Source organism: Tiliqua scincoides, chromosome 9, assembly GCF_035046505.1.
Source record: "Tiliqua scincoides isolate rTilSci1 chromosome 9, rTilSci1.hap2, whole genome shotgun sequence".
Taxonomy (NCBI): domain Eukaryota; kingdom Metazoa; phylum Chordata; class Lepidosauria; order Squamata; family Scincidae; genus Tiliqua; species Tiliqua scincoides.
In genome coordinates, this window is record NC_089829.1 from 41,605,478 (window position 1) to 41,611,542 (window position 6,065).

Below are 6,065 nucleotides of genomic sequence, written 5' to 3' on the forward strand. Positions count from 1 at the left end.
ATTTCAGGCTCTCCCCAGGTTTTGGTTGCATGACTAGTTTAATTGCAGGGTTATATACAGGTCCTTAGCAGGGCTGCTAACACTGACCTGCAGCAAAATTTCTCCTCTGGCCAAGGGAAGAGAGGGAGGCAGATACTTGAGTTGTACTTAAAGGAACAAAGCACAGTTAATTCACTTCTCCTGACTCCAACAGTAGCACCAAAGCAGCTGAGCAATTAAAGTGATGAAAAATACACACACAAATGGGAAAAAAGACAATCTGTTATTATGGCTACTGAGAGTCCAAAATGTCCCCCAAATGCTGTACTCTTCCATAATTTGTTTGTCCTCATGAAACTGTCTCGGGCTGTTATTGATGAGTTGGACTCAGGAAACTCCATCAGGCTGTTGTAACAAGCTGGATTTCATGCCAGTCTATTACCCATTGGCATATGCCTTATTCATGAAGCCAGAGAACTACTCACAAACAGTTCAGGAATATTCTTTGAAGAAAACATCAGTCTTCTTGGACAAATCATTAATGCATTCAATCAGGAGGTGACTGATTGCTCTAAGAGAACTGAGAGCGAAGCAAATGCATTAATGATTACCCTATTTGAAGGGTGGAATGTTGAATTTCCCCCATTTGAAAGAGATGGGCACCAATGTACTCACCCACTCTGAGGCTTCTTCCCCTTCTGTTATCCTAATTTGGCTGTTCCCCCATTCTCCAATTCAAGTGGGTTAGGGCCCAGTCCTATCCACTTTTCCAGTGCCAGTGCAGCCCCTATTTATTTATACAGGTATTTATATAACCACCTTTCTTAGGTCGTCAGATTCCTCCTCAGACTTTAATTCAAGGCGGTTTACACAGGCAGGCTGTTCTAAACCCCAGAAGGGATTTTTACAATTGACTAGTTCTAGTCTTTCATAGAACTCCTCGTTCCAGCTGGATTCCTTCCCGGTCTGGCCTCTCTCTGGCCCTTCGCCTCCCACACTCCACTTGACAGCCTCTCTGCCACCGAGGGTCAGCTCATCAGTATATCAACATGTCATCAGTTCTCGGCTACTTCCGGTTGTTTCGAACTGGCAGCCTCAGATCTTCAGGAATACGAGGCAGCAGTTCTATCAACTGAGCCAGACCTCCTGCCCCTATCTTATACTCTGGCCCTGATCCCCGAGTGCAAACTTTTTAGCCCCCGGACCCACTTTTTTAAAACTAAACTCTCAGAACCCTTGCTTTATGAGACTAAAAAAAATACAAATTTTCACCTTACCAGCAGCTCGCACCCCTGCTTTTATCTTGTACTATGTTGGTGGTGGTGTGCTGCCTTCAGAAGCATTTGTTGAGCTCCATATTCATCAGATTGAAACCATTCTGGTGGCCTTGCATTCCCCTTCACCTGGCTGAGAGGAGCCAAACACGTTTGCCTGCCCACAAGTAAACAGTCATATGTGGCTCAATTTAGCTTTCCATCAGGTTCAATACATTTTCCCAAGATTTTGTTGGGGCCTGCATTCATCAGATCAGAATAACTCTGGTGATGTTTGAGTATTCCTTGGCCTTGGCTGTGCAAAGTGGACTGAGACAGAGTTTACTCATGAGTGAATGTGCACGTGCTACTCTGCTTTGGTTTCCATAGGGCTCAATACATTTTCCTTATCAGCTTGTCAGTTTCACAACTCATCAAAAAAAATCAGGTCTTGACCCACAATTTGAGAACCACTAAATTCGAGTGTGTCACTATTTGGTCCAAAGGGGTTGCAAACAATAAAAATGAATAAAAAATTAGGATGTGGTTAAATTGAAGTCCTCTTTGAACTTGAGGTTCTGGTCAAATGGCCCTCATGCTCCCTCACCCCCGTGTCCCTGACAATGGGCCAAGCGTCTTGGTTGACCCTACGTCTCCCCATCCTGAACAAATAGCAGCCGGGCATTCGCTGTTCAGAAAAGATTTGTGTTAAAGGAACGAACTCCTAAGAGTCTGCACAATTTGCAGCAGTTCAAAGCAGAAAGTCATCCAGTGCCATTTCTTCACAAGGGGATGAGTTTTCGTGAGCTGATGAGTAGTGCTTTAGTTGTAGCCTGGCAACACAGGGTGCTATTCTGTCTGAAAACATTGCGCATACGGCGTTTATTGGGCCCCATCACCACCTCTGGTGAACAAACCTAATTACCAAACTGCCATGGAAACATCAGTTCGGTTCCAGGTGATTGATAGGCTTTGTTATCTCCTCAAACACAGAGAAGAAGGCAGATGGATTGTTTAGGTAAATGAGCAATGCATAAGATAAGAGACAAAAACAGCTGTTGTTGTAAAGACACAACAAGAGTGCCTAGGTGATCAGAAGTCTTGTCTTGTAGGAAGTATGCTACAGGCGTCCCTCCATATCCATGGAGGTTCCGTTCTGCCCCCCTGAATATGGAAACCGTGGATAGGGGGAACTGTGAAATACAACACTCTGCCCCCATGCCCATTACATTTGCTTTTCTTTACTAGCAGTGGAAGCACACATTTTCTTGCTTAACGGAGGAATAATTTGTTAGCTGAGGAATGCAACATGCAGGCTACCTGCACTGGAAGGAAGAGAATAACTGAATGTTAACAGGAAACAGGACAGTTCCACGGAAGCACATGCTAGAGAGACACAGCCGGAACATTAACAGGAGGCGGGAACTTATATACTATATTCTACTGATATATAAAAAATGAAGGTAACAGGTTTGGGGGGGGGAACTCAGAGAACTGTAGATAAGTGAGCCATGGATACCAGATTCACGAATACCAGATCTATGGATATGGGGGGGGATGCTTATATCTTCTTTCCCCCTCCGTTCAAATGTGAGAAATACATGTGAACTGAAAATAGAACAGAAGTTCTCTTTAAGCTTGTCCTTGAACCGAACTGTGATGGTTGATTTCTGGATAGATGGGGGGGGGGGAATGTACAATCCTTGAGCATGAAACAAATTGAAATTGGCAGAAAGTTGGGGCCATGACTGAGATGGTCACTTCAGGCAGCAGACTTGAGGAAGGGCACCTGGCGTCTCCTCTTCCTTACTGGGTTTGAAGAGGAAGTGAGTGGTAGGGTGAAAGAGGAAGGGTGGAGGAGAGAAGAGTGGCGGGCTAGAACTGTGAGTGAACCCAGTGGCAGTGAGTTGATAACTCAGTGGTAAAGCCCCTACTTTGCAGGTCATTAAGGTCAGACAAAGGTAGCTATCCATGTACCTAACGTGGGTCACAGAGCAGGACTTATTCCTCTGTCCCAACTTAAAAAAATCTAATTGGTTTTGTCAATGGGTCCCAAATAATTTCAGAGCCTGACACATCCCCAATAACGTTGAGGGCCCAATTGCCCCCAATAAATACCCAACATCCTCTCCCCTTATCTGTTTGCTTCCTTCCTCACCATATCCATCCCCTCCCATCCCAGTTGCATATGGTATGATGCTGGTAGCACCGAGTGAATGGAGAGAGATTTCTGCTGGATGCAAGAAGCTCAGGGAATTGAAGACTTTGCAGGGGTTCTGCTTTGGGTCACTAGCGGTAGAAAGACCACGAGGAAAGAAGATCCCTCTATCCACTCTATCCATGCCCTGCATAAATGAGGGTAGATGGGGTTTGGGAGCAAAGAAGTGGTGGAAAGAGGCATGCAGGTTTCAAATTCATCTCCTGTGTGTGTTGGTTTGTACTCAGACACTGTGTCCATAGGGCATGCCTGGACTCACCCCATCCTGAACTGATGCATTCATAAGGAAATAATGCCCTCCTCACTCGCCATGCATAAAGCATTCATCTACAGAGACAAATTTGGCACAGGTATCCCGCTGTATCCATGGTTTCACTCATCCGTGGTTCACCAAACCCCCAAATGACTTACCTGGTGTCTGATTGCAGCCCTCCAGTGCCTGTTTCTGTGCTGTCTGCAAATGCTAACAAGAAGCAGGCTGGAGGGCTGAAAACAACGCCACGCTAAGCCCTATGAACTGTCTGAGAGGTGTTTCATGGTTTTCAGCCCTCCAACTGCTTCCTGTTAGTGCTTCCTGATAGCACTTGCAGACAGCACAGAAACAGCCAGACACTGGAGGGCTGCAATCAAAAGCCAGGCACAGGAGACTGCAAAAGGAGGCCGCAATCAGAGACTAGATAAGTCAGTTGCGCAATGGGGGGGGGGAGGTTGAACCGTTTCTTGTAGGGTTTGCTGCTATTTGTGGAATCTGGTATCGGTAGTGGCAGCTGGAACAAATCCCCCGCAGATAAGGGGGGATGCCTGTAGTCAAAGAAAGATTCTCTCATTGATATGGAATGCATGGTGAGTGGAGTTTGTGGTTCCCACACAGTATCCACAGTGGTTGTCACAACTGCACTGGGCTTCAGTGACATCACTAGCCATTGTCTGTGAGGATGGTCTTCTTTTGCTTTAAATTGCTCAGGTGACCGTTGCCTTGAACATTTCAGAGAGCCTTTGTGTAACCTCAAGCTTCCACGGACAAAATGGTCCACACGCTTTTTATTTATGAGACAGGCCCCCGGCATTAATTGACTTGAATGTTCCATTTTAATTTTTTTTTTTTTTCCGGGACTTCATAGTTTAAAATGCAGTTATCTTTGGTGGAGTTGATAAAGATACCCATACGCGTGGCACCAGTTCGTAATAGGGGATGCAGTTTTGGCAGAAGAAGCCTCTTCTTTCAAAGAATTAGGTTTATTTTTAGTCTTCACTTCACTCTGTCTCTGTCGTTTTGCTTGTATTGAAAAAGGTTGGAAGGAGCTCAGTAGAATAGTCCAAAGAATCAGAGATTCTATCTTAAAAAAAAAAAAAAAAAGGAATATCAACTATTGTCCCTGAGGGGGAACATGATTGAGACATACAAAATTATGCAGGGGATGGACAGAGTGGATAGGGAGATGCTCCTTACACTCTCACATAACACCAGAACCAGGGGACATCCACTAAAATTGAGTGTTGGGAGAGTTAGGACAGACAAGAGAAAATATTTCTTTACTCAGCATGTGGTTGGCCTGTGGAACTCCTTGCCACAGGATGTGGTGATGGCATCTGGCCTGGACACCTTTAAAAGGGGATTGGACAAGTTTCTGGAGGAAAAATCCATTACGGGGTACAAGCCATGATGCGTATGCGCAACCTCCTGATTTTAGAAATGGGTTATGTCAGAATGCCAGATGCAAGGGAGGGCACCAGGATGCAGGTCTCTTGTTATCTGGTGTGCTCCCTGGGGCATTTGGTGGGATGCTGTGAGATACAGGAAGCTGGACTAGATGGGCCTATGGCCTGATCCAGTGGGGCTGTTCTTATGTTCTTAACTAGGGGCACAATCCTAATGTGCCCTTGGGCCACCTCAAGTCCTTTGCAAACGTCTGTCGCAAGTATGCCACAAAACATGTTTGGACTACTTGGGAATTGGAGAGGCTGGTGCAAGTAGGCCGGCTTTCCCACACTGACAAGGGCTCTGGGCCCAGTAAGTTTGCGCCAGTCTTTCCAGGCTGGCGTGGGGGTCTGGGGAAGCTTGTGGAGAGGAGGCAGAGGGGAGGCATTTCAGGGTGGGGGAGGGTGGGTGGCAGACGGTTCCATGGGTGGCTGGCAGGACGTGGGAGGTGGGGGTAAGGATCCAGCACTTATGTCAGATCCTAGCCCCATTTGTGGGCAGCCTGGGGCAGCTCCAAGCTGCTTGGATTTGCACCACCTCTTTAGGTGGCGCAGATCCAAGTAGCCCCATTGGGGCTGCTGCAGTGCGACATGGGGTAAGGGGAATGACTTGGGGCTACAGCCAGCCCCAAATTTGCACTGGATACAGCACAGGACTGTCCGTGACGCTTGAGGATTGCACTGCCCACGACGCTCGAGCTGGTGAGTCACATGGAATCCTGATACTTTTCCACTAAGGGAACTTGGTTGACTTGAGCGTTCCACTGCAATTTGTCTTCAGAGACATTATAATTTAAAGCCTAATTGTCTTTAGACAGTTCCAAATGAGATAGATTAAAGAACCCAATAATAAAAGAAAAGAATCCCTTTTTAATAGACCCACTTATGGAGGCTCACTTAGTAGGACAATGTGTGAG